Source organism: Podarcis gaigeae (genome assembly GCF_964106915.1).
Source record: "Podarcis gaigeae genome assembly, chromosome: 12".
Lineage (NCBI taxonomy): Eukaryota > Metazoa > Chordata > Lepidosauria > Squamata > Lacertidae > Podarcis > Podarcis gaigeae.
Window position 1 is genome coordinate 12,031,834 of NC_139688.1, and position 21,394 is coordinate 12,053,227.

The window sequence follows — 21,394 nt, forward strand, 5'->3', positions numbered from 1 at the left end:
TTATGACCATAAATCTCAGAATTATAACATCATGAATTAACTTCAGTTCCTGTGTGAAATTCCGGAGCACAAAATATTATGAAATAGACAAAACACAAAACCAAAAAACTGCTAGTTGAATCTAGTTCCAAAGTACAGCACAGCATAGAGAACTGGTCTTTTAACAAACGTCCCCTTTACATACAAATTTAATTACATGTTGGTATTCTGCATAAAGGAATAGCTACTCAGTGAGTCTCACCTTTATATCTTTCTAATACAATGAATCTCCAATGTGAAATACTGTTAATGATTTGTGTAAAATTTCAATATTTTTAGTGCAGCGGTAAATCAAATTTTATTTTTGTACTTGAATTTCAGGGAAATATATTATCAACGGGTTGTAAAATAGGCAGGATTTGAAGAGTCATTTTATTGGTCCATAATGAATTTTTGTGTCCATGACAACCCTGGTCGAAAGTTATTAGCCAAAGTTCCCTCCCTTTTATCAAGGTGCTCATTAAATATTTTTACAATTTACTGGTTGGAAAGCTGTTTTGATTATTTTGCAAACGGCCATTTGAAAGACTGCAAGGCTGCAAAGATCAGTTATAGCTTAAAGTGATGATGGATTCATCCTTTGGAGTGGTTTACGGTCACCCTAAAGGACAGTCTTCTCTTCTGAAGGTGCCCTCTGTTGGAGAACTATCCAGTCCAACTGTAGATTAAAGGTCAGGAACCATAAGAAGGCAGAGGACGAGCCTTGAAGCTACCCCCAAACCATTATTTTGCAGCACCAGATCCTCAGACTGAAGAGGCACATAGCTCATGCCTTCCCCACTTGTAGTGGAATTGCTTTCATTTCTACTTGAATTATAGTCCTTATTTCTACATTTGCATCTATACATATAAATTGTCATATATTCAAAATTTATGCAACTTGGTGTCCCATTTTGTCCTAATGTTTTCGTAATGTAAACCCTCTTTTTTTTTTTTTGCAATGCCGTATGGAAGTGAGAGCTGGACCATAAAGAAGGCTGATCGCCGAAGAATTGATGCTTTTGAATTATGGTGCTGGAGGAGACTCTTGAGAGTCCCCTGGACTGCAAGAAGATCAAACGTATCCATTCTTAAGGAAATCAGCCCGGAGTGCTCACTGGAAGGACAGATCCTGAAGCTGAGGCTCCAATACTTTGGCCACCTCATGAGAAGAGAAGACTCCCTGGAAAAGACCCTGATGTTGGGAAAGATGGAGGGCACAAGGAGAAGGGGACGACAGAGGACGAGATGGTTGGATAGTGTTCTCGAAGCTACCAGCATGAGTTTGACCAAATTGCGGGAGGCAGTGGAAGACAGGAGTGCCTGGTGTGCTCTGGTCCATGGGGTCACGAAGAGTCGGACATGACTAAACGACTAAACAACAACCAGACAAAACAACAACCAGACACCATTGAGGTAGACTTGAAGGGCAACCTGCTCCCATTTTGAGATGATTAAGGTTGCATGAAATTGAGCAAAACGTCTGCAGACCAACATTTTCTGTACTGGCTGTTGCTCCTCTGTCATTCCTGATCTTGCCATAACGTATCTGTGGAAAAGGCTGTGTGATGCAAACATGCGAGTGTTGGGTCTGAATGTGAGAAATCCAGCTTCAAAACCTGGCGGAGCTATGAAATTGCCTTGGCCAAGGCATCGTCTTTCATTCTACCCTACCTCACAGGGTTCTTGAGGGACTAAAACAGTTATCCTAGCTCCTTGGCGAAAGGATGGGCAGATATATGTTATTTTTTTTTCTTTTCAAAGGCATGAGTTCCTGGGCTGCCTGGACCCTAGGAAGGCCACTCTGCAACTCTCTGTGCCCAAGTAAATGGGTAACAAAACGATAGTAAATAATGATGAACTAGCCCAAAGCACAATCTGTCTCCTACCCCAAAGCACACCCCTGCTTCTTCCATGCAGATAAATCAGCTTAAATGTTCTTGCCCTTGGCACCTTCACTTTACACATCGCCTCTTGCATTTTTCTATCACCATATGCTGGCCTGGCATGTTGCCCACTCAGAAGCTCCTCATATACCCTAAGCAGCGTCTTCATATCGTAAGAAACATTCTGGTAGCTAGAGGTTACCTTTCCTCTTTGCCTTGCTGTTTTACATGTGGCTGATTTTGCTGTAGGGAATGAAGGCAGATGTAATAGCTCCCCCCACCATAGAAAGTAAAAAAGAATTGGGAGGTCCCTGGTTATTTTCAGCATATAACTATTCTGCTCTCCTAAATTAAAACAAGAGCCATGTAAACACAGGTAGGGAAAACCATTGCAGCGATATTCTGCAAGCACAGTACCTGAACAAGTATTACTGGTTGTTGTTGAAGCTGCATTGAACCATTGTACAGGTATTTTTAAAAAAGGATTGGGTTGGGGGCAGAATTGGATGAAATTCACAGGAATGGTCACCTCTTCTGGGCATAAAAATCCTTTTAAAAACCAGCAGGATAGTGGCAATGATAATTCCACAAAGGCAGTCATTGCAGTTTTGGCATGGATGAAAAAGGAAGCTCATGTTTTGTGGGCAAATGGTCAGAAAACTGCAAAGATTGCAGACAAATAGGTCCAGGGACTTTTGTGCCAGGCATCTTTAACGTTGATTTGGTAGGGTGGGGGAGCCTCAAAAGGAATTTGCAAGAGGTTTTCCCCCCCTGCCCTCTCCCCACCTTGGTACTGTATTTGTTCTTCCTCCCCCATCCCTCCGCTCTGGTGTAAGTTCTGAGAAATTTAGTTCTACTTTCAGGAGATACTTTTGCAGATTTATGAACCCCAAGGCACTACAAAATGGTTTAGGGGTCCCCAGTTTGACTTTTGCCACCTCATATAGCTTCTTCTTCTTCTTCGTTTTGCCCAGACACTGAGGTCCAACGCCAAGGGCCTTCTGGCAGTTCTCTTTCTGAGAGAAGCCAAGTTACAGGGAACCAGGCAGAGGGCCTTCTTGGTAGTGGCGCCCGCCCTGTGGAACGCCCTCCCACCAGATGTCAAAGAGAAAAATAACTTACCAAACTTTGAGAAGACATCTGAAGGCAGCCCTGTTAAGGGACGCTTGTAATGTTTAATAGGTTATTGTATTTTAGTGTTTTTGTTGGAAGCTGCCCAGAGTGGCTGGGGAAACCCAGCCAGATGGGCGGGGTATAAATAATAATAGTAATCATCTTCTTCTTCTTCTTCTTCTTCTTCTTCTTCTTCTTCTTCTTCTTCTTCTTCTTCTCTTTGGCGATCACTCGTAGCCAAGTAAGAGTGTCTTCCATAAACACGGTTTTAACAATGAGTCTGTAGGTGACTGTGGAGGCCAATTCTGGATCCACACGTCCTTCCACAGTGGGCACATCCTGCTTTGCCACTGACAAAACTCCCAGTTCAGCTCAGCATTCATTCGAGTCAGATGTAAAACCCTCCTATTAACTATCTGGGATCGCACATGCATACAGAGTTTTAAATCAGGCTTTCTGAATCTCTACCAGTTTCTGAAGATTATTTCTCACAGATTAATGGACTATCCAAGAATAATGCAACAATGAATCAAACTGAAGCCAGAGAAGAAAAGCACACCAATGTCATTGCACTGCTGCTAAAGCCAGCTGTGCAGGAGAGCATGAGCTGAGTGAAATAATGTTTATGCGCTTTGATACTATAAATCCTCCTCAAGCTCTCCGGGAAAAACTGAATGTCATCCTTCCCATCTGTTACGGTCTGGTACAGAATGACCCAGGCCTCTAAGGGCTCCTGATTACCTGCCCCCAGTTGCAGCTGCTTCCTAGGAAACCTCCTTGATTTCGGCTATTTAGGCTAAATGGTTCGCCAGAAGTGGCTTAGTCCTTCTGGCCACATGACCCGGAAGCTGTACGCCGGCTCCCTCAGCCAATAAAGCGAGATGAGCGCCGCAACCCCAGAGTCGTCCACGACTGGACCTAACGGTCAAGGGTCCCTTAACCTTTTAGGCTAAAAGAACCTTAAGAACAGGGCAAAACAATGTTTTAAGATCAGTGAATTTGTAGAGCAGCCCCTATGCAACAACAGGCGGAGGGTTAAGGCTGCCACCTTTTCTCCATGCCTTTAAGAGCAGTTTGAGCTCAGCAAATTTGGGAGATGTGGTTTCCAATCTAGGCGCTGACCAGAGTCAGCAAGGTGACAGACTCATGTGCTGCCAGATCACATAGCATATGATAGAGAATTGTGGTCCCAGGGTAGTCAGGTGCTGATCATTCAGGAAAGTACAGGATGAACATGGAATCCACCCAGGAGATATAAAGCTTTCAGGGCTTGAGACTACTACTACTACTATTATTATCACCATCACCGTCATTGTCTTTGTCATTATTATTCTACTGATCTATTTAAAACTAAATACATATATAACATGTTACTTTAAAACATACAAATAATTACAATAAAATCAGCATGACACCACTCCTTTACTTAAAAGCAGTCAGTTCCCAAAAGCTTAGTCCATGCATAGGCAAACTCGGTCCTCCAGATGTTTTGGGACTACAACTCCCATCACCCTTAGCTAACAGGTCAGGGATGATGGGAATTGTAGCCTCAAAACATCTGGAGGGCCTAGTTTGCCTATGCCTGGCTTAGTCATTCTCAGAGGGCCGGCCCTACTGTTGGACAGAGGAAGGAAGCTGTTACGAGCTGCTGATTCACCCAGCAGTGTCACAAAAGACCCAGCATTGTCACGAAAGAGTTCTTTATTTTATTTATTTATTTTTACTGCCAGGGAGGGGAAGAGTCTTTCTGCCTCAGGTGCAAAAATAACTTGACCAGTTTAGCTACTATTACCTTGAGTGGGGTGGGCAGGCTGAAGGGTCATTTGCTGCTCCACTTCAGGCAGCAAAATGTCTTGAGGGTAGTTCTACACTTCCTGTATTTGTCTTTATGGAAACGACCCGCTTGGTAAATCCTGTTTGCTGAAGACACTTTCTCTTTCTGCGCATGCAGAAGGCAAAAGGCAAAGCTGGCATCAAAACGAATGGGTCAGCCAGGCAGGTAAGATTCAATATAAGTTGCTTGTCTTTAGGATCTAAACGAGCTTTGCTTACAAGGGCTCATCCTCTATCTCCCCACGACTGTCTCTGAATCCTTCCAAGGATTAGCATTAGGAGTGAAGCCAGGCAAACAGGGAAGGATGCAAATGGCTTAGCTGGGATTTCTCAAGCACAGCTCAGTGTCACTCAAAAGTGCCTTTAACCATCTCTGTTACAGGACTGAGATTTCCTGATCTTATAGTGCGGGTGAGATTTATTTCTCTTTGAAACAATCTCTCACTTTACTGTGGATGTATCACTATAGATCTGGATAAAACTATTGATGAAAGGAACAACAACTTGCAGGGACAGCATGACTACGGTCTGGAGTCAGATAAGCATGGTGACCATTTTCAGTTGAAGCAGCTGGTGACAGCACAATCATCCTAGTCTTGCTGTGGTAATTGACTCCTCCTAACGTGACTACTCTTCTGAATTGTCATTGTGCTTATCTAGAATACAATTAGGCTTGATAAAGACTCACTGAAATAAATGGACATAAGTTATTTTATTTATTTATTAAATTTCTATACCCGAAGATCACAGTGTGGTTTATGATTTAACACCCCCCCCCAACCAATACATAACACAGTACAAACAAAACAATACTTAAAAGCCTACCCTAGAGATCCACCAGGAAACAGAATTAAATCAAACTTTGGTTTTTATGCTCATGGGATTGTAAGGGACAAGGAGCATATCAGCAGATGTGATGGGTGTGTAATTATGTATGCAAGTTCTTGGAAGCAGTTTGTAATGGAGATTGACATTATTGTTGGCAAACTGATGACCTTTGATGCTAAGCATCTTATACATTTTTGATGGTGCCAATGTTGACCTTACTTCTCAACAATTATTTCTGTATCTGTTGGTTGCTGCTCATCTAGTGATCTCTCAAGTGTGGAAAAAGTTCACATATTTATTTATTTATTCTTGCAATCTGCAATTCAGACTAAGTTTAGCAAAGTTGACTTCCATTGAAATCAATGGGACTTCATTTAGTCTTGACTAACTTGCCCCATTGATTTCAGTGAAACCTTAGCTTAGCTTGGATCCAACCCCATGTTTCAAAATCCCTGCACTGTTTGACATCCCTACCAAAGTTGAATAATATGAACACACCCCTTTCCCAAATTCTGACTATTGTTTGGTAGTATTAGATGAAGCCTTGCAGCGGGATAATGGACAGCCTACTGAGAGTTTGTGTTATGCTTCCTTTACATTAGTGTTGATTGATAAAGTTGCATAAGAACTCCAGATATGCTGCCAATTGTTTTATTGCTGCTTTAAATTTGGCTAAAGGCGTGGGAGAAAGATGCTTTGCATGACAAGCCATTAATCTAAGCCATCACTCACCATGCAGAAACTCTGATTCTTTTTACACCAGCCTGCTGTAAACTCTCCCAAAATTAGTCACAATCAATGACCATGGGTGGGTAATAGACATGTCATCAATCAATGATTCTCCCAGGGGTAGACTATTGATGAAACTTAGTACTGTGTACTGTGCACCAGGTAGAGTTCTCACTTCTCTGATTTACCAAGGAAGTAAAACAATCGTGATGAATGAAGCAGTGGGGAGGACATTAGTGGCATTTGTCTATATGAACCCTATGGGTTCTTGGAAGGCCAGAAAGAAACTGTGAGACTGATACCGCCAGTAAGATAGCAAAAACATAACAAAGACTTGAATATATTATTCCCAGGTGCATTTGATAGAAGAAAGTAAGTGTGTGTGATGTGTACATATGTATGGATGTGTGTGTGTGTCAGAGTGTGTTGCCCTGATTGCTTTTTGCAACCATCATCTGGCCCTTGGAATCATGGCCATGAAGGAATATGGCCCTCAAGCTGAAAAGGTTCCCTATCTCTGTTTGTGATTGTGGTAATGTAGGGCCCTGACCACAATGCGTCTGAGGAAGGCAGCAAAAGCATTTTAACATTTGTGGGTGTCCCCACCCTTAGCCACTAAGTTGTTTTTCCTAACCTATAAAAACTAAGGGCAGGCCAATGCTTTTGGCAATGCATTTCAGTTCCTTTGTGTGTGAAAAAGCCTGTCTTGGCTTTAGGAGGTAATAAATAAACAAATTGATACTTTGTCCCCTAAGCCTCCTCAAATATTTCCTTGGGAAGAAAATTACTTCCATCTGTTCTGAGTAGGTTGTTCTAGTGAAAGATAGACCTATTTGCATGAAAATAAGTGTCCTTGTTGTTGTGGCTAACCCTACTGAGAATCTTGTCTAATGCCACAGTTGAAGCAAAGTTCACGAGCGGTTCTCTGCAATGACAGGGTTATGATTATCTCCGTAGAATTACCTATTTATTTATGAGCTTGGGTTATTTCATCTTAAGTAAATATGCTTGACAGTTGCTGTTGTTTGTTTGGATTATAAAAAATCCATTTCTGCTGGTAAGGTGGATTCTGAGTTAATCCTGGAAGCCCTCAGAAGTTAATATTCTCAGTGTATTCCTTTCTTCACCAACTGCTCTCCCGGTCTTCTTGACACAGTGCTCACCCAGACATTTATAATGAAAGTTGTGCTTGACTGTCACAATCCTGTGCAAGCACTGAAAAATCACAGAATGTGGCACTGGGTGCAGAATGGAACTCTGGGGACATGGCAACATTTCTATACAAATAGTCACAATCACCCTTTATCCCACTGGTAGCAATAATGAATTCTTCGTGTCACACCTAGAGACCTCCACTCCACTTGTCGATGTTATTCTCGAAATATCATCACATTCTTCTCTGTGCATCATCACAGCATATGCCAGAGAGTCGGCTTTGTTTTTAGTTACGTTTTCCCCACCTTTTTAATCCAATCCTCCACCGCAGATTTCTGTGTTTCAAAATAGAGAAGAAATGCAGGTGTTAGAATCAGCATAGTTTATTGAACGTAAATGTTATGTGTGATTCATCTGTATAAACAAAGCTTGCAAGGAAAAATGTGGAAGGCTCCTGTGGATGTTTTCATTTGTGAGATGCTAAGCTCTGAAGTGGTTCCTTGTTTTCTACCTAGAAAAAGAAAAATGTAATCTTTTACTTTAGGGCCAGGATAGGGACTCTCCAGATGTTTTTGAACTTCCAGCCGGCATGTTCAATAGTCAAGAATGAAAGGGGACTGAGTATGACAGATCACTGATTCTCCACTCCGTATATGTGTGTGTGTTAATTAGAAAAGGCTGGGGTCAGTACTTTAGCCCAGCTTGGTTGTATATCCTGGCTAATAATACTACAAAACTCAGGGTAGAAACTCCATGGCACTTTATAGTTTACAACAGGTATCCCCAACCTTTGGGCCTCCAGATGTTTAGGACTACAATTCCCATCATCCCTGACCATGGTCCTGTTAGCTAGGGATCATGGGAGTTGTAGGCCAAAACATCTGGAGAGCCGCAGGTTGGGGATGCCTGGTTTACAACTTTCAAACTTATTTTGCTTTTTCTAGAATTTGCTATTTTACCTCTTGAATGCTTCAGAAAACAGCTTACCACCCCAAGCACTTGTAATTACGCTCCCTATCTTATCCGCTTCTCTTCTGTTACTTTCATATTCTTATCCATCACAAGCTAGGTTCTGGGGAGAAGGAAACAACTCACACTTGCAGAGACACCAACCGTGAAGTTGTATATATATCAGGGCTAGCCAATAGGGTTTCCTCCAGATGTTGTTGAACTACAACCCACAACCACCATCTGTGGCCATTGGCCATGCTGGTGGGGGGTGCAAGGACTACCATGAGGCTACCCCAGAGAGGACTACCATGAGCTGTAAATCCTACTGAGTTCATTAGGGCTAACTTCCTGATAAGTCTGCATACGACTGCAACCTAAAGCAGATTATAGGATCATTAAGGACGATCTCTCTGAAGATAAGATCATTAATCTCCAGAAATGAAATGTTTGGCCATTTGACCACACATTTTGGGGGGACGGGGACACTAATGCTTTTTTTTTAAAAAAATGGACACCACAAATGTCTGGACAATCTCTATATTTCTCTATATTGTTGCATGCCACCCCAATCTCTGAGCATTGAGAGATTCCATGGGTTCCAAGCACTTACCATGTTTCCTTCAGCATGAGACACAATGGAGGCTGTTGTGTCTTTAAGATACGTGGTTTATTTACATCTACAGTCGTACCTTGGAAGTTGAACAGCTTAGTTCTCGAATGTTTTGGCTCCCAAATGCCGCAAACCCGGAAGTGACTATTCTGGTTTGCAACCTATTTTAGGAAGCTGACCATCCAGTGGGGCTTCCACAGCTTCTGATTGGCTGCAGGAGCTTCCTGCAGCCAATCAGAAGCCATGCTTTGGTTTCTGAACGTTTTGGAAGTTCCATGCGACTTCCAGAACGGATTCCGTTTGGCTTCCAAGGTACGACTGTATATACAACCTGATCCTATGATGGAGAGGCTCACAGCATTAAAAACCTTGCTTCCCTGGGTAGTTCTCTCCACTTTGACTAGGATCTGCAAAACCCAGTTCTCCCTCTGCAAAGTGGGAGGTATGGTTTGTAAGAAGATTAGACATCACTACCCTCAGGCCTAGTCAAAATGGGCTGGTTTTTATAAATGTTTTCTGTAGCATTAAAATGCACCCCAGTGTTGTTGTTGTTTTGGGGGGAGTGGTGTCTACTGCCCTCACACTCTCAGTCAGCTTTGTTTTTCCTCAGTAAAGTTTTTACACAGCACAATCTGGTATGCAGTGCTGTGATATCATCATTTCCTCTGTGTTCACTGATTGCCTGGATTAACATCAGGAAAGCAACATAACTAGAGGTGGGGTTGCAATATTTTGAAGAGCAAAAAAGAGGACACATTCTACTTTTAACTATAGATCTCTATGACAACTCTCATTTTATTTTTATTTTTTTAAACATTTTTTTATTGCTTTTTTAAAAGTACAGAAATACAGAAAAAAGAATAAAGAGTGGTTATAAGAAAGAGAGATATAAATAACAAATTTCCATATTCTTTTTCCATCTAACCTATAGGACTTCCCCACATCCTCCGAACCCTGCGTTCTCTGTCTTATAAAGCATCAGCAATTTGTTAACTTATTTCAAAACTTATTGTAACTTCCATTTTATCATGTTCCCTATTTTCAATTTTACTGTCGCTCAATTCTTATATGTTTTATATTAAACACAATAAAGTTATTTCATTATTTTACCTCTGAATTCTTGTGTCTTAATTTTCATTCCAATAACTTACATTTGCTGAAGCTAGAATTTCCTGAAAGGTGCATTTTTTTTTTTTAACATTCATACAACTTATAGTGTTTTTTCAAATAGTCCTTAAACTTTTCCCAATCCTCCTCAGTTGTTTCTTCTCCCGCGTCTCGGATTCTGCCAGTCATTTCAGCCAGTTCCATATAGTCCATCAACTGCGATTGCCATTCCTCCAGCGTGGGTAAATCTTGTGTCTTCCAGTATTTTGCAATCAGGATCCTTGCTGCTGTGGTAGCATACATAAAAAAGGTTCTGTCCTTCTTAAGCACTCTCTGGTCCACCATGCCCAGAAGGAAGGCCTCTGGTTTTTTAGGTAAGGTAAATCTCAATACCTTTTTTAGTTCATTATGGATCATTTCCCAGAAGGCCTTCACTTTCGGGCAGGTCCACCAGAGATGAAAGAATGTCCCTTCCGCCTCTCCACATTTCCAACATTTGTTGTCAGACAGATGATATATCTTGGCTAACTTGACTGGGGTCATGTACCACCGGTATACCATTTTCATAATATTTTCCTTCAAGGCAGTACATGCCGTGAATTTCAAACCGGTGTTCCATAACCTTTCCCAGTATGACAACTCTCATTTTACATACCCATGAAAGAGAGGGTGTGTCCTGGAAAAAGAGGACATATGGCAAACCTATAAGGAGGACAAACACATAGTGGAAAACAGGCAAAAACAAACAAACAAGCGGATCTCACCACCATTAGGGAAGGAATTTTAGGTGAACATTTTAACTCCTCAGCAGTGTATTTTCAACTCAAAAGGGAAGAATATTCTACCCAGCCCTAATTTCAAATGCTTCTGTAATGAAATGGAAAACTAGAAAGTACTCAGATATCCATTAAGCTCCCAACACAATTCTTCAGTTGCTAATTAAAATAATAAGAAGACACAGTCATGGAGCTGAAACGCATTAGCAGAGATCTTTAAAAATTAGCTAGAGCTTGAAACAGAAAATCCCTTCTGTGCCTGCTTGTAAAAGACTGGCTGATAAATGTTTACAAGGAATCAACACGGGACGGAGACCTTGGTTGCCATTGTTCGTGCCACCATCATGTACAATGATGCTGGAATCCAGGTTTTTCCAGGTTTGTAAATTACGCTGGGCCCCAGCAGATGAGTATGAGCATCAAAATGGGACTCCAAAGTCATATCTTATATGGCAAATATAATTAAGGATGCATAAACACAGTGCAATTGGTCCTGGAACGAAGTATTGAAAACAGGAATCACAGAACAAATATGCACAGGTGCTGATTGCCAAGAAAAGAGAATTGGGAAGAGGCAATGAAATCAAATCCTGTCTAGTGCTGAAGAGAGTTTCTGAAGCTTTATTAGCAAAAGCACACCATTGAGCTCACCTAATATGCACTAAATCAAAGGAGATTATAATAAGCAGCACTGCTGTATAAAGGCACCGGTTCTAGGTCACCTAGAAAAACTCTCGCTTCGCAACAGCTTGGAAATAATATACCATATTTTTCGCTCTATAAGATGCACCAGACCACAAGACGCACCTAGTTTTTGGAGGAGGAAAACAAGAAAAAAAATATTCTGAATCTCAGAAGCCAGAACAGCAAGAGGGATCGCTGTGCAGTGAAAGCAGCAATCCCTCTTGCTGTTCTGGTTCCTGTGATAGCTGCGCAGCCTGCATTCGCTCCATAAGATGCACACACATTTCCCCTTACTTTTTAGGAGGGAAAAAGTGAGTCTTATAGAGCAAAAAATACGGTAGTTCACAGTTTGGCACAAGCAGGCACCTGAAACACTTGCGAATGTTGAACAAAGCAATTGAAATGGAGTTGTGTGTAAGTGTTTTTTTTATTATTATATCTTAATTGCCCCAAGACTGTATGGTTAATAAAGTTGAAGGGCTCTCTCCTCAATCAGTATTGATGAAACACCTCGAAACTAACAGTCCCTATAGGCTCAATAACAGACACGGGAAACACATTCCATTCAGTAAGCTCTACTTCAAAGAGAAGCCTGCATTGCAGGAGAAGAAGAGGGTGGAATCACTGCAAATAAAGATACATCAGTTCTGCAAGTTGCGTGTGGGAGAAGTGTGCAACTGGAGGTTCTCAACGGGGGCAGCTGGCAGTCATGCAACTGTGAAAAGCACACACATGGAGGAGGGTTCACAATCCACTGGACAAGGGAGATCAGCAGTGTGGAGACCCCAGAAACAGGAGGCAGAGATTGTGAGCAGGCAGGCATAGGGGTCGTGTTTCACTATTTTATCCAGGGTGCCCCAAAGCCTTCTGTTGTTGTTGTTGTTTAGTCGTTTAGTTGTGTCCGACTCTTTGTGACCCCATGGACCAGAGCACGCCAGGCACTCCTGTCTTCCACTGTCTCCCGCAGTTTGGTCAGACTCATGTTTGTAGCTTCGAGAACACTGTCCAACCATCTCGTCCTCTGTCGTCCCCTTCTCCTTGTGCCCTCCATCTTTCCCAACATCAGGGTCTTTTCCAGGGAGTCTTCTCTTCTCATGAGGTGGCCAAAGTATTGGAGCCTCGGCTTCACGATCTGTCCTTCCAATGAGCACTCAGGGCTGATTTCCTTCAGAATGGATAGGTTTGATCTTCTTGCAGTCCAGGGGACTCTCAAGAGTCTCCTCCAGACCATAATTCAAAAGCATCAATTATTTGGCGATCAGCCTTCTTTATGGTCCAGCTCTCACTTCCATACATCTGTTTTATTCTGTTACCAGAGTCCAATGGTTGGCCTTGTCCCCATGGCTCCGTCTCACCTCAGAATGGGCAAATTTTGATGGGAGAGGCACCATTGGCCTTCCCCTTTGACGTCAGGGGCCGGCAGGATGCTGAGGAATGTGTAATGGGGAAAGGGAGCCTGGAGTTGGACTCAGAGGAAGGGGGGGCAATGGTTTGTAGGGGCCTGTACCAGCCAAGAAGCAAGAGTTGGAGGCAGGGGAAGGTCAGAGCTAGAGGCTGGAGTGCAGGATGGGTTGGAAGAAGGGGAGGAAGAGGCAGGTAGGGCAAGTGAAGGGTCAGGTGCTTCCCCCACCTTCTGCATCACTGTATTGCAGATCTAGGAGGGAACTGAAAAGGGAGGAGCACAGGAAGTTTCCATGCAGATGCAGTCTCTAGCTGCCCATCGAGTAAACTGGTGGGGGTGGGAATGGTCCCCTGCGGCTGCAACTGCTCCATAGAGCGTGGACCTGGGAATAGCTGCCTAGCTGTCAGATTGATGCGTGTAGATGCCCAGAGCTGTAGAAGTGACTGTGTTGTTTTTGACAGTAAATACTTAACTATCTGCTGTGCGCATTCCTTTGACTTGGAAGCACCACAGTTGGGCTCAGATCATACATCTCTCGGATTGCAAAGGAGCCACTCTGCCATCCAGGTATCCTAGGAGAGGCATGGGGGGGGGGGGAGTCGCAGTGGAGCATATCCCATGAATAAATCAGGCTTCACATTAGAGGAGCCGTATGAAGTGGAGATGCATCAGAATCAGCAACCACACCACTCATTCCATGCCATGATTTTTTTTTTTGCTCTTTTAAGAACATTTTTTGTTTATTTATTTCACAAAAGTTTATACCCCACCAAAGCAGTTTACAAAAGAATACCTCAATAAACTACCAGTAAAAAAAAAAGTTTTAAAAAACTATTCAAAACAAGAAAAAATAATTAAAATAAAAAATAAGCTAAAAACTGGGGCAGTTCAGCCAGCAGAGCACGAGACTCTTTATCTCAGGGTCATGGGTTCAAACCCCACATTGGACAGAAGATTCCTGCATTACAGGGGATTGGATTAGATGACCCCCGTGGTCCCTTTCTGTACACCCTTGTACAGCCCACGTCATCAGCCCCTGCATGGGTTGGGTGTTGGGAGCACCTTCTCCGACCTTCCAATCACAGGAACGTAGGAACAGCAACACAGCATTCCTGAGGAATAGGTCCTGGTGCAGTGGACTCACATTTGCTCATGTGAGCACCTCAAATGCAGCAGAGTAATGGCAACAAAGCTGTGGAGGTTTTGTTGCATACCTAATTTATTTCTTCTAATTAAACACATAAAAGAACATAACAAACATGTATGAGACAAACAGCTCTGTCATATTGCCATCTTGTCTCTAGACAGCTCAAAGAAGAACCAAACAGTACTAGGGACAGAAGTCTGGAAGAGCAGCTTCTGCTCCCACCTTTCTCTCAGACGGAAAGTGAAACAAACATGATCTGGTGACCTTGCAATGGGAGGGATGAAAATACTGACAGTCCCTTCCAATTCTACAGTTGTATGATTCTAAGTTGCATGTATGAAAACATATGGCAACATTCTGCGTGTTTGGAAAATGCTTTTAGCTGGCCGCAAAAGAGTACAGTGAAGGAGCCTGCCTGACGTCAGTAGGCAGTGGGTTCCAGTTGGTGCAGCCACACTAAAAGATCAGTTTCTTATGAATCCCGAATGAGTGTTCTGCATCACCTACAACCGTGCCAACCTGCAAGGCAATCTTGCAGGTCATCTGGTCCCAAGCTGTTAAGGGCTTTATATACTGATTGTAAAGGGATGCGGGTGGCGCTGTGGGTTAAACCACAGAGCCTAGGACTTGCGGATCAGAAGGTCGGCGGTTCAAATCCCCGCAAGGGGTGAGCTCCCGTTGCTCGGTCCCTGCTCCTGCCAACCTAGCAGTTCGAAAGCATGTCAAAGTGCAAGTAGATAAATAGGTACCGCTCCAGCGGGAAGGTAAACGGCGTTTCCGTGCGCTGCTCTTGTTCACCGGAAGCGGCTTAGTCATGCTGGCCACATGACCTGGAAGCTGTACGCCGGCTCCCTTGGCCAATAAAGTGAGATGAGCGCCGCAACCTCAGAGTCGGCCACAACTGGACCTAATGGTCAGGGGTCCCTTTACCTTTATACTGATTGTAACACCTTGAGCTTGACATAGTAGCATAGTAAACTGCTCCATGTCTAGTCAGATCATTGATCCATCTAACTCAGTACTGTCTGCATGAACTGGTAGTAGCTCTCTGGGGTTTAAAAGAGGCGTCTTTCACATCTCTAACTGAAGATGCCAGGAACTGAGCTTGCACTGTGTTGCTAAGCCAAAACCTTTCCCCTGTTGCACACTCCCTCATTAAGGGACCTGCCTCCTTCTCTCAACCCCAGCGATATTTTCAGAAAGCAGACAACTCTATTTGCGGGCTCATTCCCAAAGTATTCCCCATTCTTACTTTCTGGGTTCTAATTGCGTTTCAGATTGTGTGTATATATCACTAATATTCTGTATCTTCATTTTCTGGCCTGTGTAGTAATTGAGCGTTCAGTCATTGTTCTGCCCTCTTTTCTGTCAACACTTATTAAAATGAAGCAATTAGCTATTGTCTTAAATGGAGTTTAGAGGTATGGCTCATTAGTTTTAGGCTCATTACAATTAACTGGGATGATAAATGTAAAATCCCTTTATTGCGGGCCCCTGTGCAGGAAAGTTGCAAGGCTTGATTATCTTGCGTAAATGTTAATTCAGCACAGAGTGCGCTGGAAGTAGCGTTTTCTGCTGGGCCTGCTTGCTTTATGGAGGGAAAATGGTTCTGTAACACAAATGCTATTAAAAGTACTAAATCTCTGGTCCTCCTTGCCAGGGCTAATGTTCACATGGCAACCAAAATTCCATGCGCTGTACTTGGGGATTGGGAAGAAATTCAGTTTAGTTTTAATTTTATTGTGAACCTCCTTGCATGGGCCAAAAATGAGGCATGGGCCAAAAACACAGCTATCCTTCGAAACATGAACTTCCTTGGCTTTTGCAATGCAGCTCTCTGGCCAAAAAAATATGTGAGTGCAAATATGTACATAAGGGGAAAGGGAGCATTTTAAAAGATTATATTTGTGCAGTGGTTGGCACAGAAAAAAGCATTGCATTAGGGTACGATTGCCATATTTCAAAAAGTGAAAATCCAGAAACAAATTCTGGATATGCCTGGAAGATCCTAGATGTATCGTAGCCCAACATTGCTTGCAAAAATCTCTATGCTAGGAGATATGACCACTAAAATCCTGATGAAAATTTGTGAGGACTTTTAAAAAATAAAACAAAATCACAAACTAGTGAGGAAATGTGGGCGATGGAATTAAGGCTGGAGAAATGAGAAACTGAGACAAACACTGTTAAGTTGTGGGTGAACATATCAGATGACACAGCGATTCTTCAAACAGCTCTTGTTTATTCAGAGGCCAGAACAGAATTGAACTGAAGAGCTCAGTCAGCCTGCTTATATAGAGCTCCAGTACAACGTTACTGTAGCAACTTTCTAAAACTATCCAATCACTGAACGTCACTTTCGATCCTTCATTGGCATACAAACTATCCAATCACTGAACATCACTTTTGATCCTTCATTTGCATAACTATCTACAGTATCCCCCTGCTGGCTCAGGGTGAGAACTTCAGTACATAACAAACACGACTGGCACATTTGTCCGTTCCTAACTGCTAAGACTTATATTTGAGTCTTCTGGCGGCATTCAGTCTTTTTTATCTCCCACTTTATTCTTTGCTCTAATTACTCTGCATTCTATTTTCTGTTATTTTATTTTTTAAAAAAACTGAATTATTTTGTGGTGGTTGTTTTTTTTGCAGTGTTCTTGCATAATATTGCAGGTTAATCATTTATAGGATTAAACTGGTTCCTGGGTATACCAATGCAAAATGTCTACCTTGATCTCCTGGGTTATTTAGAGCAGATTAGCAAGTCTTTCTTGTCTCAATATTTTAAGTACTTACTACCCATTTTTGAAGCCTTCATTGAAAGCCTTATTGGCTGAAGGGTCAGGATATAAATCCTGAAAGGAGAGAGAGAGAGAGAGAGAGAGAGAGAGAGAGAGAGAGAGAGAGACGGAAGCATAAGAGTCTACCAGATCAGTCCTATGGCCCCTCTAGACCTGTTCTCACAGTGGCCAACCAGATGCCTATAGAAAATCTGAAAGTAAATTAGTAATACCAGGTTGCTCCCCCCCCCCCGCCTTTTCTAAACCAGACTGCTGTTCAAATGTGGTTTCAGATCTTGGTTAGCAAAGTGACATTAAGCCGCAGCTCCCCATTTCAGGTATAAGGTGGAAACGTGGCTTTAAAAGTCCAGGACAGGAGTGCCAAAGCTGGCGAACAAGGGGAGGATGGGGTAGAAAGTACAGTGGTACCTCGGGTTAAGTACTTAATTCGTTCCGGAGGTCCGTTCTTAACCTGAAACTGTTCCTAACCTGAAGCACCACTTTAGCTAATGGGGCCTCCTGCTGCCGCCGCGCCGCCAGAGCAAGATTTCTGTTCTCATCCTGAAGCAAAGTTCTTAACCTGAAGCACCATTTCTGGGTTAGCGGAGTCTGTAACCTGAAGCATATGTAACCTGAAACGTATGTAACCCGAGGTGCCACTGTATAGGTCCAGAGCTCAGACGTTATGTCTGAAACAGAAGGAAGCAGGTAAACTGACAGTATGTAAAGGATGCATATATTGATTTGCATAATTTATAGGGCTGCAACTCGATTAACTGAATATTCATGTGAGTTTTAGCTGGTGAATCTAGCACACCGTTCCCATCCATTTGCATACGGATAAAAACAGTATTCCTGGAATGAAAAAGCCTAAGAGCCTAGGAAGCTGCCTTATACTGAGCCAGATGACTGGTCCATCTACCTTAGTATTGTCTACACGGACCGGCAGAGGCTCTTCGGAACGTTCAGGCAGGGATCTTTCCCAGCCTTACCTAGAGATGCCTTGGGCCCCCTCAAAATTTTCGAGGAGGGGCCCCACAGCAACGTGTACACGCTGTGCGTTCACACCACCCAGCATGCTCACTTTGCTCACACATGCTGCACAAGCCACAGTGTGCACACAACACGCAAGCACGCCTTGTGGCGTGTGCACATGATGTGAGGAAGTCACATGGCGCAAGCCCCCTCAATCATGGAGGCATGCAGGTTTGCCTGTGTGTGTCATAGCTGTCAACTTACAGATTTGAAAATAAGGGACCAGCAGCCTCGAAAATAAGGGATCAGCAGCCACAATAAGGGATCAACAATTACTTTGATAAAATACATATTTTGTTGCATGCAAATGGCTTTAGATACCTATTAGGTCCATAAATTACCATATAGCATATATTCAACAACAAAAAACAACAACACCAGCAACAATTGGTTGTTGACAAAGGACAGCTGGACATAGAAAGGGCCCCATTACCTTCAGTAGCTTATTTAAGGGACATCATCAATAAGGGACATGGCGCTGGGATAAGGGACTGTCCTGCCAAATAAGGGACGCTTGACAGCTATGGTTTGTGTGTGTGTGTGTGTGTGTGTGTGTGTGTACACACAATCCAGTTTAATCATCTTTATACTTATACTTAAAGTACTCTATCCCAATGCAACAAAATAGGCCTCTTAGCTTGATTTTCTGAAAGAACTAAGCAGTGCTGAAGATGTGAATGAGATTTGCATATTTTCACATTAACGTTTCTGGCTGCAATCTTGCCTACATTAAGGCTTCCTAAATCTCAGCAAAGTCTCTGAGATTTAAGCAGTCAAACTGTGCTCTGGGTTACAACCAATTCCTCATTTCTATAGCACTGGTACAGTGCAATTCCGCTGCAGCTCCATAACGATCTCTGTGTGGTGCATTTAACCAGGAACGACAGTCACAAGGCCACCCACAAAGTTTAATTGCTGAACATGGATTAGAGTCTAAGGCTGCAATCCTAAACACACTGATGGGAAAGTCAGACCCATTTGCATCCCTTATACCAGCTCAGACTCTTGGTTCTTTTGCCCAGCATTGTCTATCTTGGCTTGGGTCAGCAGCTACCCAGAGGCTACATTAGACAAAAGTTTTTTCCCAGCACCTGCTCCCTGCCTCTTTTAACTAGAAATGCCAGGGCTTAAATTTCTGCAGGCGAAGGATGCGCTCTACTACTGAGTGTTCGCTGCTTCCTCTAAGGTGGGGTCCTTCTTTTTCCCTAGTGCCTGGGTTTGTCTGGAAATTGAACCCACGACTTCTCACATCCATAGTGAGTAGCATGCCCCTAGATGAACAAATGGGATTTACTTCTGAGTAGTAGGGTGGCCATGTGTCCTACTTTGCAGAGGACAGCCCTCTGTTTGAAGCTCTCCTCTCATGAGCAGGAGCCTGGCAATTGGCCATCAGTATAGTGAGAGAGAGATGACAATAGCTGTCAGTGCTATTTTTCTAGGAAAGGGGATGCTGGAACTCACTATGAACACCTCCCTTGTTCTCTTATAATGGCAGCCACCTGGGAGGTTCCAGAACAGCTGGTGACTCCCAGCTGACAAAAAGCCCTGGTTATTTCTAAGTTTGCCCAAAAAGCCCTGGTTATTTCTAAGTTTGCCCAAAAAGCACTGGTTATTTCTAAAGTACCATGTGCAAATTTCTTGCAAATTGGTGACATCTTTTGTCTGCTTTTCTTTTGGTGGTAATAATCCTTTTTTAATTATTTTTTGGAGGCAATACAAAATGAGCCACCTTACCTTTATGTTCCATGTGATTTGCAGAAGATTCTGATCATGCTTTTTCAGATGTAATATTTGAGCTGTAGTGAATAGACTCCACTTCAGAGCAGATATTAGCCATTTGAGCTGGTCAAATATTCCCTCCTCCTCAAAGACAACTCTCTATACAAATATTTACCTTTCAAAAGGTAAATTGCTTTGAGCACAATTGCTTTTCCTGGCTGCTGCATTGTTGGCACTTTTTCAAATGAGTGTTCCCACCCAAACAGGACTCACATAGTGAATGGGGTACTGTATTAATTGCAATGCTATGGAGAGTTCACTTGCACCACTCAAGGTGTCACTGAGAGCAAGTGATGGCAATTGAAAGCAGGTGTAAGTGAGGGCAAAGTGATTGAAGCAGTGCAGAAGGTTCAAAAAACAGTAGAGAATAGCCACAATTCCTGCTAATGATGAATACTGGCTCTGCCAGAATTTGACCTTCCGTAGCTAGTGAAAAGGCAGATTTAGACATATTTAGAGCATCAAAGCATCGTTGCACTGTTTCAATTATGCATTAGCCTTGACTTTCTACAGGGTCTATTCAAGCACTCAGTACTGAAGTGGACAGCCTGATAGCTTTGAATTGCTATGTGCTTTTGTGAACCCCTAAGAGCTTGTCCCATAGGTATGTGTGCACAACAGTCTTCTAAGAACATGTCTGTTTAATGCAGGCCTGTGCCTGGGTTTGTTGCATCATTATCAGATAATGCTGTTTCTTGAGATGTGTGTTGTCCATTTCAGTATTCTGTAAGCAAGACTAATGGAATGTAGCCCTGATGGTGGGGGATGTCCCCCCAATGGAAAGGAACTGGAACATGGTGGACATTTCAGAAAAACACATAACTAAAAGGCCCTTTTTATAGCCATAAGAGGTACTGAAAAATGATCTTGGTTGCTGGGATCCAACTGCTGCATCCTCACTGGAAACATGATCCTTGAGTCCTTTAAGCCCAGTAGCAGAAGCTGAGCCTTTGGTCATTCCCAAAAGCAAAGGCATCATCTATTGCTTCATCATCTCCAAGGCTGCCATTGGCTCCCACTTCTAATAATACTTTGTTATTGGATTTTGTATTTTCCTTATACTTCTGAATTCCCATGCTCTTCTAGCTCAAGCCAGTCCCAATGCTGATCGTTTATGCTGAGCAAGTGTGGACATCTCAGCCCCGATTCATTTGATCCTGTCCACCATAAAAAAATTAATGAATGCCCCATTCCTTCCCTTATATAAAATGCAGACTAAATTGTTGGTACCTCTTTGATCCATGATCAACCTCTGAAGCAATGCAGAACCCTTTCCTCTTTGCTGGGAATCCTCTTTGTACCAAGTGAACGAAAGTCCCCAGAGCCAGTTTCACCTGTAAGCTTCCACCTGACATGTCCTGTGTTGACTACAGAATGCATTTCTGAATGCCCTGGGAGTTCCTCCCTTCCCTGCCTCTTGCACAAGGTGACTAAGGAATGTATTTCAACAGATATAAACAAGAGCCTTCTTTTTTATTTATCATTACCAAAATATAAAGACAAAACCACAACACAGGCAAATTTACAGCATGTAACCGCTAACAGAAGGTAATGT

At 42.8% G+C, this 21,394-nt stretch overlaps 1 long non-coding RNA gene across 1 annotated transcript in view; it reads left to right on the top strand.

Annotated features, from left to right (window-relative positions):
* Window positions 1–4,809: 4,809 nt before the first annotated feature.
* LOC310828123 overlaps window positions 4,810–21,394 on the top strand; it is a 33,173-nt gene continuing 16,588 nt past the window's right edge. Inside the window, exon 1 of the long non-coding RNA XR_014556697.1 lies at window positions 4,810–5,016. This is a non-coding gene — a long non-coding RNA (uncharacterized lncRNA). The remainder of the gene's footprint in view (window positions 5,017–21,394) is intronic.